The following is a 9631-nucleotide window of genomic DNA, read 5'->3' as shown; positions in this document are numbered from 1 at the left end:
GTCAACTCACACAGTTACCCTACGAAGGGTTCTCGAAGCCAATAAGTTAAGATGTTGGGCTGAGCCCACCGATAGTAAATTGAGGGCAATTTATTTTCAGGATAGCCGAGTTGTAACGTCCGGATGATGTTGGCTGAGCCCACCGGATAGTAAATTGAGGGCAATTTATTTTCAGGATAGCCGAGTTGTAACGTCCGGATGAATGTTACCCATTGTGTACATACCGTATGGCAACCGAATGACAACTTAACTGACAACCGACGACTCGCTTAAGGTGCAACCTGGGCAAGACGAACTGTCAGTGAGAATGAAGCCATTCTTTCGCGCGTTCTCTTACAGTTAGGACCGAACAGAAACCTTCCGTCTCCTAAACATACGCCATAATTCCTTCCGAAAGCCTTCCGTGGATGTAAATCCGTTGTGATAACCGTCCGCCATCAGCGGTTTACATTCGATGTACATGGTTCCGGTTCATTTTATGAGCAGGGTTCATTCAAAATGTAATCAAACAGAATCCAAACATAAACAAGTTATCCTCGAAATAGTTTGGAATTTCGTAAATCTGTTCGAAGAAATTTCGTTAACGAATATATTTACCAAAACATTTACGAAAACAGGGAGACAAGATAACTTAGGAAATGGTGCTGGTGCTCTGTCAAATCCACTGAAATTCACCTTCCAAATACATACACCTTGTCCTAAATACACACACCTTGCTCTAGATACATACACCTTGGTTGTGCCTGGGCAGTTATGTCACTGTAGCAGTGTCGAGCTGTCATCCGGTGCGCGTGGCACTCTGTGCAAAGTGCGCTCTCTCTTTGTTTGGTTAAAAAGGGCGTAAAATTGTGCTTGATCCACCAGATACTGTGCACAATGGAGGTAAAATGGCAAGTTATACTGTACAAAAGTGAAAACAGCTCCACAATAGGTGAAATAATGTTTGATAAGTGACACATGGTTCCAGCACATAAGTGCGGTAAGCAGACTCAGATGGACACAGTTTTCCCGGTGATGGTGAACCGATCGGAGTGCAGTTTGTGTTTCAAATCAGTGATAAATGGCCAATAAAGAGGCTTCAGTGAAGAAACTGTGGTTTTTTCGCTGCTTTAGAACGAAATGTGGCGCGTGTAAGTTGTAGGCCACCCACCACCACCAACAACAACAACAGCCGTCAAAGTTGGTAGGCACACCATTTCTCGGGAAATCCCGATTTCTCAGGTTTGGAAGTGAGTGAAAACGGTCGATAAGGTGGCCCAAATGTTGTGCGAGCCGAAAACGGGGTAAAAAATCGGCCAATTAGTGCGAAAGCTACGTGGTCCAAAAAGTGCATCAGTGGTGGGGGGATGCAGTGTCGGGTGTTTGTTTTTGCGGGAAATTTCGCGCGGATCGGTCCGGAAGCGGTCCTTTCCGGTGTGGTAGTGTGCAATTAATTGATCGAACCCAAAAAACCGCAGTGAAAAACGTCTTAAGTAGGATAAATAAGTGAAAAACGGAGGTGGCAGAAGTGTGTTAGTAGTGTGACAGCACCACCACGTGGCGGATATACCGCGTTTAATGCAAAAGTGTAAATAACTTGCTCATTTATGGATCGAATTGAATGCGGTTTGAATTGTAGTGATGTGAAACCGAGTGTGCAATCCGTTTCCCGTCGGAAAAACGGTGGAAATTCGGAAATTTATGGAAATTTTTAGTCTGACGGCTTTCCGGCTTCCGAATTTTGACACAAGCAAAAACGGATTCCCATCCGACAAAAATCGCCCGCGCCCAAGCGACAAAAAATAAAACTGCGCTCTAAACTAAACTTCGAGCGCTGTTTGAATGAATCAAAGCTTTTGCGAGAGCTGCTGTGTTATTTGAATTGTTCGGTAGCTTAAAAAACTGCTCTAAACTGCTCGGCTGGCCAGACAGGTGCAAATAGTGCATGATATATACTTTGGAGTGTGTGTGTTTACTGGTTCAGAGTGACTCTAAGAGTAAAATAAAGTGTGCGATTAGTGCTCGATTCTTTAGGCACTGCTGGAGTGACACAAATTAACGGTAAGTGCGTGTTTTGTTGTTACTACTAAGGCTACTATTGCTAGTAATAGTTCAGAATATAACACTCCTCCCAACTTTAAATGAGATTTGATTCATTCCTGATATTCTGATTATACTTTCATGTGCCTAGCTTTTATGCTCTTTGATCTGCGTAGTTAAGGCGAGGATGATTCACTGCTTTTTTTTTTGAATGCATATTTTGTTTGCCGGTAGGTACTCTAGTTTCATTATTTCCTGTCGTAGCATCAGTCATTGATATAGGTATAAGCAAAGTAGGGTGAAATTCACCTGAGAGCTGAGAAGCACGAATCTGATTGGTATGCACCATTCTAACATTCCCATGTAAATTAATTAAGTAAGTTCTAGGACTTATTTTCTCTAATACCATCGCGGGTATCCACCTTACAATGTCTTCTTGATGATTCCTATATAATATTTTGTCTCCACGGCTATAGGAATGATGAGTGGGTCTAACTGGTTTCGTTACACTGTTAGTGTTAGGATCTTAACTGGATTGCTCGTATTTAGTAATGTGCGAGGCACATAGTTAAACAATAATGAAGATGGAGTTTTGCCAGTGGACGTAGATGGAGTATTACGATACTTTAAAAGAACCTTGTTAATCTTTTTCTGAAGTGGTATCGGTTTTAATCGCTCATCTATCAGATACTTTTTCAAGACATTCTTGATCGTCTGTACCCCCCTCTCCGCTAGTTCGCTAGTGGATTGAGGGTGATAAGAAGGAGATTTCAATACTTTTATATTATCTGAATAACACGCATGTATAAACCCAGATGAGTTGAAAGGTGGCACCATTATCCGAGCACACTTCAGAAGGCAACCCAAAATACGTATACATTTCTTCCAATCGTTCCAATACACTCTCCGTACACGTTCTTCGTAGTATTTTCAAATGTATTAATTTTGAATAGGCATCCACTATTATCAGAAAGGTATTTCCATCAAAATGAAATAAATCCAAATGGATTCTTTGGAATGCATGAGTGGCTAGAGGCCATCTAGACGTAACTATTGCACTTGGTACCTTTTGCGTCTTTTGACACGCGGGCACTTTAAGTTCAGTAACTGATATGTGCTCAATCCGGTTTTCAGTTGGCAACGGTAAACGAGATAACGCATCGGCATTACTAATACATTTACCAGGCCTATGTACTATGCTATAGGAGTAATTAGACAAAATACGGCCCATCTGTACAATCTAGAAATTGCCCCAGCAGAAGAACTCTTGTGTGGGTTAAACATTTGTTTGAACGCAGAACTATCGGTAACGAGAGTAAAACTCGTACCATACAAATACATGTGATTTTTTTTTGTTCCAAATACAACTGCTAATGCTTCTTTATGTATTTGCCCGTAATTTTGTTGCACGGGTGTGAGTGTTGATAACGCAAAATACACAGGCTTCTCCAATTATCCCGCTAAGTGAGATAAAATAGCACCAACTCCGTACGGACTGGCATCCGTACGGCATGGTATTAGTGGCTTTTTTGGATCATACGGCTCTAATACGTCATTGGAGATCAACAATTCTTTACACTTTTTAAATGCCTTTTCACACTCGACTGACCACGAGAATCTACTTTCTCTCCTAAACAATTTATATAACGGATGTAATTCCAACGACAGATTTGGCTAAAATTTGTGGAAGTAGTTCAAAAGACCTAAGAACGACTGTAATTTCTTAAGAACGACTATATATTTAGGTGCTGGAGCAAGACAGATTGCTTCCACTTTAGCTTTACATGGACGAATTCCGTCAGATGTGAGCATAAAACCGAGATGTTCAATTTCTGTTTAAAAAAATCGCGATCTGGCCCAATATATGTGCACTTTATGCTGATTTAATTAATCCAACACATGGAATAAATTTTCCTTGCATTTATGTAGCATACTGCCACCAATAAGGATATCATCTAAATACGGAATAGATTTTGTTCCTAGCAAAATTTGATCTATTATAGACTGAAATACTGAGGGCGCCGAACTTATCCCAAATGGCATTCTTGTATACCTGCATCATCCACGGTGGGTATTTATGGTACATAACTCTTGAGTTGTGCGTGACAATCGTACTTGGAGATAGGCTCCCGTTAAATCGATTTTACAGTAACATTTGAAATTCGATAAATTTGCTAAGATGTCTTCAATAGCAGGCAACGGATAATGCTCCGTACAAATAAAGCGATTCAATGTAGCTTTCCCATCTAAACAAATTCTAATTGTGCCATCTTGTTTTGGCGTAATTACGATTGGACTAGCCCACGTGGACGAACGAACAGGGACTATAATTCCCTTTTTCACCATGTGATTTATTTCTTCTACATTTTCGCGACATTTGAACGGTACCGTGTATGGTTTATGAAAAATTGGTACAGCACTTTGTTTAAGGACAATATCTGCTGTAAAACCTTCTATTTCCTGACTGACATCCCTAGAAAATACGTATGGGTATTGGTGTTCAATTTCAGACTTTAGACTGTGATGAATAGCACTAAGAGACGAGTAATTAAGACTTACCAATTTTCTCCATTCTGGCATTAGGACATCTAAGCTCGAGCGACCGAGGAGCGGTGTAAGCATCTTCTTTTTCTCCGGTTCCAGAACAAAACTGTAAAGTGAAACGAAATCTTCATATGTGTTTTTTACACGTACTGGTAGCTCCCCTATTGGACGAATAGTTTGCACTGATACCGTTTGGAACACTCTTGTCGTCCCACGCATCGGAACGTGAGATAGTTGCTCCTCGTACGTCTCTCTCGAAATCACCGTCTCGCACGCACCGGTGTCCACTTCGAACCGCACACGCACTCGCCTTCAATCTCCAGATCCATCATTGCGGGTGCATCCGTCCGCATTGTACTCGTACTGTTGAAACTGGCTCGCACGATCAAGTTTGTGATCCTCTCGTTTTGGCTCGTAGTTTGCTGCGATATCTCTACCGTCTCCTTCAACTAGTTCAGGCTGCACTGTTCCGAAGCTTCAACGAGTTCAGCAACCCGACTATGGTTTCGTCTCGTACGGCACAACGATGACACGTGACCAATATTACCGCATGCGTAACACTTCCATTGTTTGGCAGGACAGGTATCGGGGCTATGATCTCTACCACAACGAAAGCATTTATTATCTAGATGCCTTGCTGGTAAAGAACGCGTAGACAAACGCTTGCTCTTTTTTACTGCCGTTCGATCCGACGACTTCCACGATGTGCGTTGCTTGAACGCTACCAATTTTGCTGGTCCTTGCATTTCTCTGCATTCCAGCTCCGATGCTTCCCAACTTCTTCCAATCTCCAAGCTTTTTCAAACGTGAGATCACCTTCTGTTAGGAGCTTGGTTCGCAACCCGGAGTTTTGCAATTCTGCGACGAAGCGATCACGTAGCGCTTGCGACAAAAACGTGCCGAAATCACACGATTGTGATAACGCTTTTAGCTCGATGATGAACTCCGTTATTGTCTGGTTTGCTGCTTGTTCGTACTTGTGGTACTTTTAGCGTTCGGCCATTACGTTGACCTTTGGCGCCAAATGCTGCTTCAGCAGCTCGTTCTGGCTCGTCTTACACGTTTTTGAACACGGATCCCCTGGCGAACATATTCGATTGGCTATCGAATAAAGTGACGGTCCAGCCATTGTCACTAACATTGGCACTTTCTTGGTTTCTTCCACATCATTAACGATGAAGAATTGTTGCTGGCGACTAACATACTTGTCGAAATTCTCTCCGATCACAAACGGTTCCATGTGGCCGAACATAGACATAGATAGCCACATTTACTTTCGTCATGCTTCACGTGGACGGTTTCTCTTCTTCCTGGTTCGGCATCCTTTGTTGCCGTACACATCAGCACTATACTACCGACACTGATCTCCGACACGAGATTTACCGGTAAATCGACGGATGAACTGCTTTTCTATCAATTGACTTCACACGATTTACACAAAAGCAAAAGTTCCGTTCCGCGTTTATCCTTTTTAATCCTCGTCGCCAAAATTATGTTATGGTTGCGGGTAGTTACGGTGTGTTGATACTTTACTTTGTGACATATAACGGAGAAAGAACGGTATAATCAGTTCGACGAGGGCTTTTATACTAATGCTACCTAAGATGTATGTGTGATCAAGGTGGAGCGCTTACTACTTCTTAGGCTACTATTGCTAGTAATAGTTCAGTATATAACAGATAGATACGTGGTACGCAAAGTAGAAGGATGTCAACTCACACAGTTACCCTACGAAGGGGTTCTCGAAGCCAATAAGTTAAGATGTTGGGCTGAGCCCACCGGATAGTAAATTGAGGGCAATTTATTTTCAGGATAGCCGAGTTGTAACGTCCGGATGATGTTGGGCTGAGCCCACCGGATAGTAAATTGAGGGCAATTTATTTTCAGGATAGCCGAGTTGTAACGTCCGGATGAATGTTACCCATTGTGTACATACCGTATGGCAACCGAATGACAACTTAACTGACAACCGACGACTCGCTTAAGGTGCAACCTGGGCAAGACGAACTGTCAGTGAGAATGAAGCCATTCTTTCGCGCGTTCTCTTACAGTTAGGACCGAACAGAAACCTTCCGTCTCCTAAACATACGCCATAATTCCTTCCGAAAGCCTTCCGTGGATGTAAATCCGTTGTGATAACCGTCCGCCATCAGCGGTTTACATTCGATGTACATGGTTCCGGTTCATTTTATGAGCAGGGTTCATTCAAAATGTAATCAAACAGAATCCAAACATAAACAAGTTATCCTCGAAATAGTTTGGAATTTCGTAAATCTGTTCGAAGAAATTTCGTTAACGAATATATTTACCAAAACATTTACGAAAACAGGGAGACAAGATAACTTAGGAAATGGTGCTGGTGCTCTGTCAAATCCACTGAAATTCACCTTCCAAATACATACACCTTGTCCTAAATACACACACCTTGCTCTAGATACATACACCTTGGTTGTGTCTGGGCAGTTATGTCACTGTAGCAGTGTCGAGCTGTCATCCGGTGCGCGTGGCACTCTGTGCAAAGTGCGCTCTCTCTTTGTTTGGTTAAAAAGGGCGTAAAATTGTGCTTGATCCACCAGATACTGTGCACAATGGAGGTAAAATGGCAAGTTATACTGTACAAAAGTGAAAACAGCTCCACAATAGGTGAAATAATGTTTGTATAAGTGACACATGGTTCCAGCACATAAGTGCGGTAAGCAGACTCAGATGGACACAGTTTTCCCGGTGATGGTGAACCGATCGGAGTGCAGTTTGTGTTTCAAATCAGTGATAAATGGCCAATAAAGAGGCTTCAGTGAAGAAACTGTGGTTTTTCGCTGCTTTTAGAACGAAATGTGGCGCGTGTAAGTTGTAGGCCACACCACCACCAACAACAACAACAACAGCCGTCAAAGTTGGTAGGCACACCATTTCTCGGGAAATCCCCGATTTCTCAGGTTTGGAAGTGAGTGAAAACGGTCGATAAGGTGGCCCAAATGTTGTGCGAGCCGAAAACGGGGTAAAAATCGGCCAATTAGTGCGAAAGCTACGTGGTCCAAAAAGTGCATCAGTGGTGGGGGGATGCAGTGTCGGGTGTTTGTTTTTGCGGGAAATTTCGCGCGGATCGGTCCGGAAGCGGTCCTTTCCGGTGTGGTAGTGTGCAATTAATTGATCGAACCCAAAAAACCGCAGTGAAAAACGTCTTAAGTAGGATAAATAAGTGAAAAAACGGAGGTGGCAGAAGTGTGTCAGTAGTGTGACAGCACCACCACGTGGCGGATATACCGCGTTTAATGCAAAAGTGTAAATAACTTGCTCATTTATGGATCGAATTGAGTGCGGTTTGAATTGTAGTGATGTGAACCGAGTGTGCAATCCGTTTCCGTCGGAAAAACGGTGGAAATTCGGAAATTTATGGAAATTTTTAGTCTGACGGCTTTCCGGCTTCCGAATTTTGACAAAAGCAAAAACGGATTCCCATCCGACAAAAATCGCCCGCGCCCAAGCGACAAAAAATAAAACTGCTCAAATTGGAAGCAGCTTTTCTGGTAAAATCGGAAGTGTGTTCGGAATAGCTGTTGGTGACTGGGAGGGTTTGCTAGGATATGTTGGAGGTGCTCGACAACTGGAGCCTGGAGAAAAAAGTGCCAGGTATATTTTGGTGTAAGATTATTCGTCACAGTGTCTCAATGAGTAAATTTGAGTTCGCGAAAAGTGCTAGATTTTTTTCGAGCGCTGTTTGAATGAATCAAAGCTTTTGCGAGAGCTGCTGTGTTATTTGAATTGTTCGGTAGCTTAAAAAACTGCTCTAAACTGCTCGGCTGGCCAGACAGGTGCAAATAGTGCATGATATATACTTTGGAGTGTGTGTGTTTACTGGTTCAGAGTGACTCTAAGAGTAAAATAAAGTGTGCGATTAGTGCTCGATTCTTTAGGCACTGCTGGAGTGACACAAATTAACGGTAAGTGCGTGTTTTGTTGTTACTACTAAGGCTACTATTGCTAGTAATAGTTCAGAATATAACACTCCTCCCAACTTTAAATGAGATTTGATTCATTCCTGATATTCTGATTATACTTTCATGTGCCTAGCTTTTATGCTCTTTGATCTGCGTAGTTAAGGCGAGGATGATTCACTGCTTTTTTTTTGAATGCATATTTTGTTTGCCGGTAGGTACTCTAGTTTCATTATTTCCTGTCGTAGCATCAGTCATTGATATAGGTATAAGCAAAGTAGGGTGAAATTCACCTGAGAGCTGAGAAGCACGAATCTGATTGGTATGCACCATTCTAACATTCCCATGTAAATTAATTAAGTAAGTTCTAGGACTTATTTTCTCTAATACCATCGCGGGTATCCACCTTACAATGTCTTCTTGATGATTCCTATATAATATTTTGTCTCCACGGCTATAGGAATGATGAGTGGGTCTAACTGGTTTCGTTACACTGTTAGTGTTAGGATCTTAACTGGATTGCTCGTATTTAGTAATGTGCGAGGCACATAGTTAAACAATAATGAAGATGGAGTTTTGCCAGTGGACGTAGATGGAGTATTACGATACTTTAAAAGAACCTTGTTAATCTTTTTCTGAAGTGGTATCGGTTTTAATCGCTCATCTATCAGATACTTTTTCAAGACATTCTTGATCGTCTGTACCCCCCTCTCCGCTAGTTCGCTAGTGGATTGAGGGTGATAAGAAGGAGATTTCAATACTTTTATATTATCTGAATAACACGCATGTATAAACCCAGATGAGTTGAAAGGTGGCACCATTATCCGAGCACACTTCAGAAGGCAACCCAAAATACGTATACATTTCTTCCAATCGTTCCAATACACTCTCCGTACACGTTCTTCGTAGTATTTTCAAATGTATTAATTTTGAATAGGCATCCACTATTATCAGAAAGGTATTTCCATCAAAATGAAATAAATCCAAATGGATTCTTTGGAATGCATGAGTGGCTAGAGGCCATCTAGACGTAACTATTGCACTTGGTACCTTTTGCGTCTTTTGACACGCGGGCACTTTAAGTTCAGTAACTGATATGTGCTCAATCCGGTTTTCAGTTGGCAACGGTAAAC

Source organism: Anopheles stephensi, unplaced genomic scaffold (genome assembly GCF_013141755.1).
Source record: "Anopheles stephensi strain Indian unplaced genomic scaffold, UCI_ANSTEP_V1.0 ucontig366, whole genome shotgun sequence".
In the NCBI taxonomy this organism is placed as follows: domain Eukaryota; kingdom Metazoa; phylum Arthropoda; class Insecta; order Diptera; family Culicidae; genus Anopheles; species Anopheles stephensi.
The sequence above is the reverse complement of the archived record's forward strand: the minus strand, read 5'-3'. Positions refer to the sequence as shown.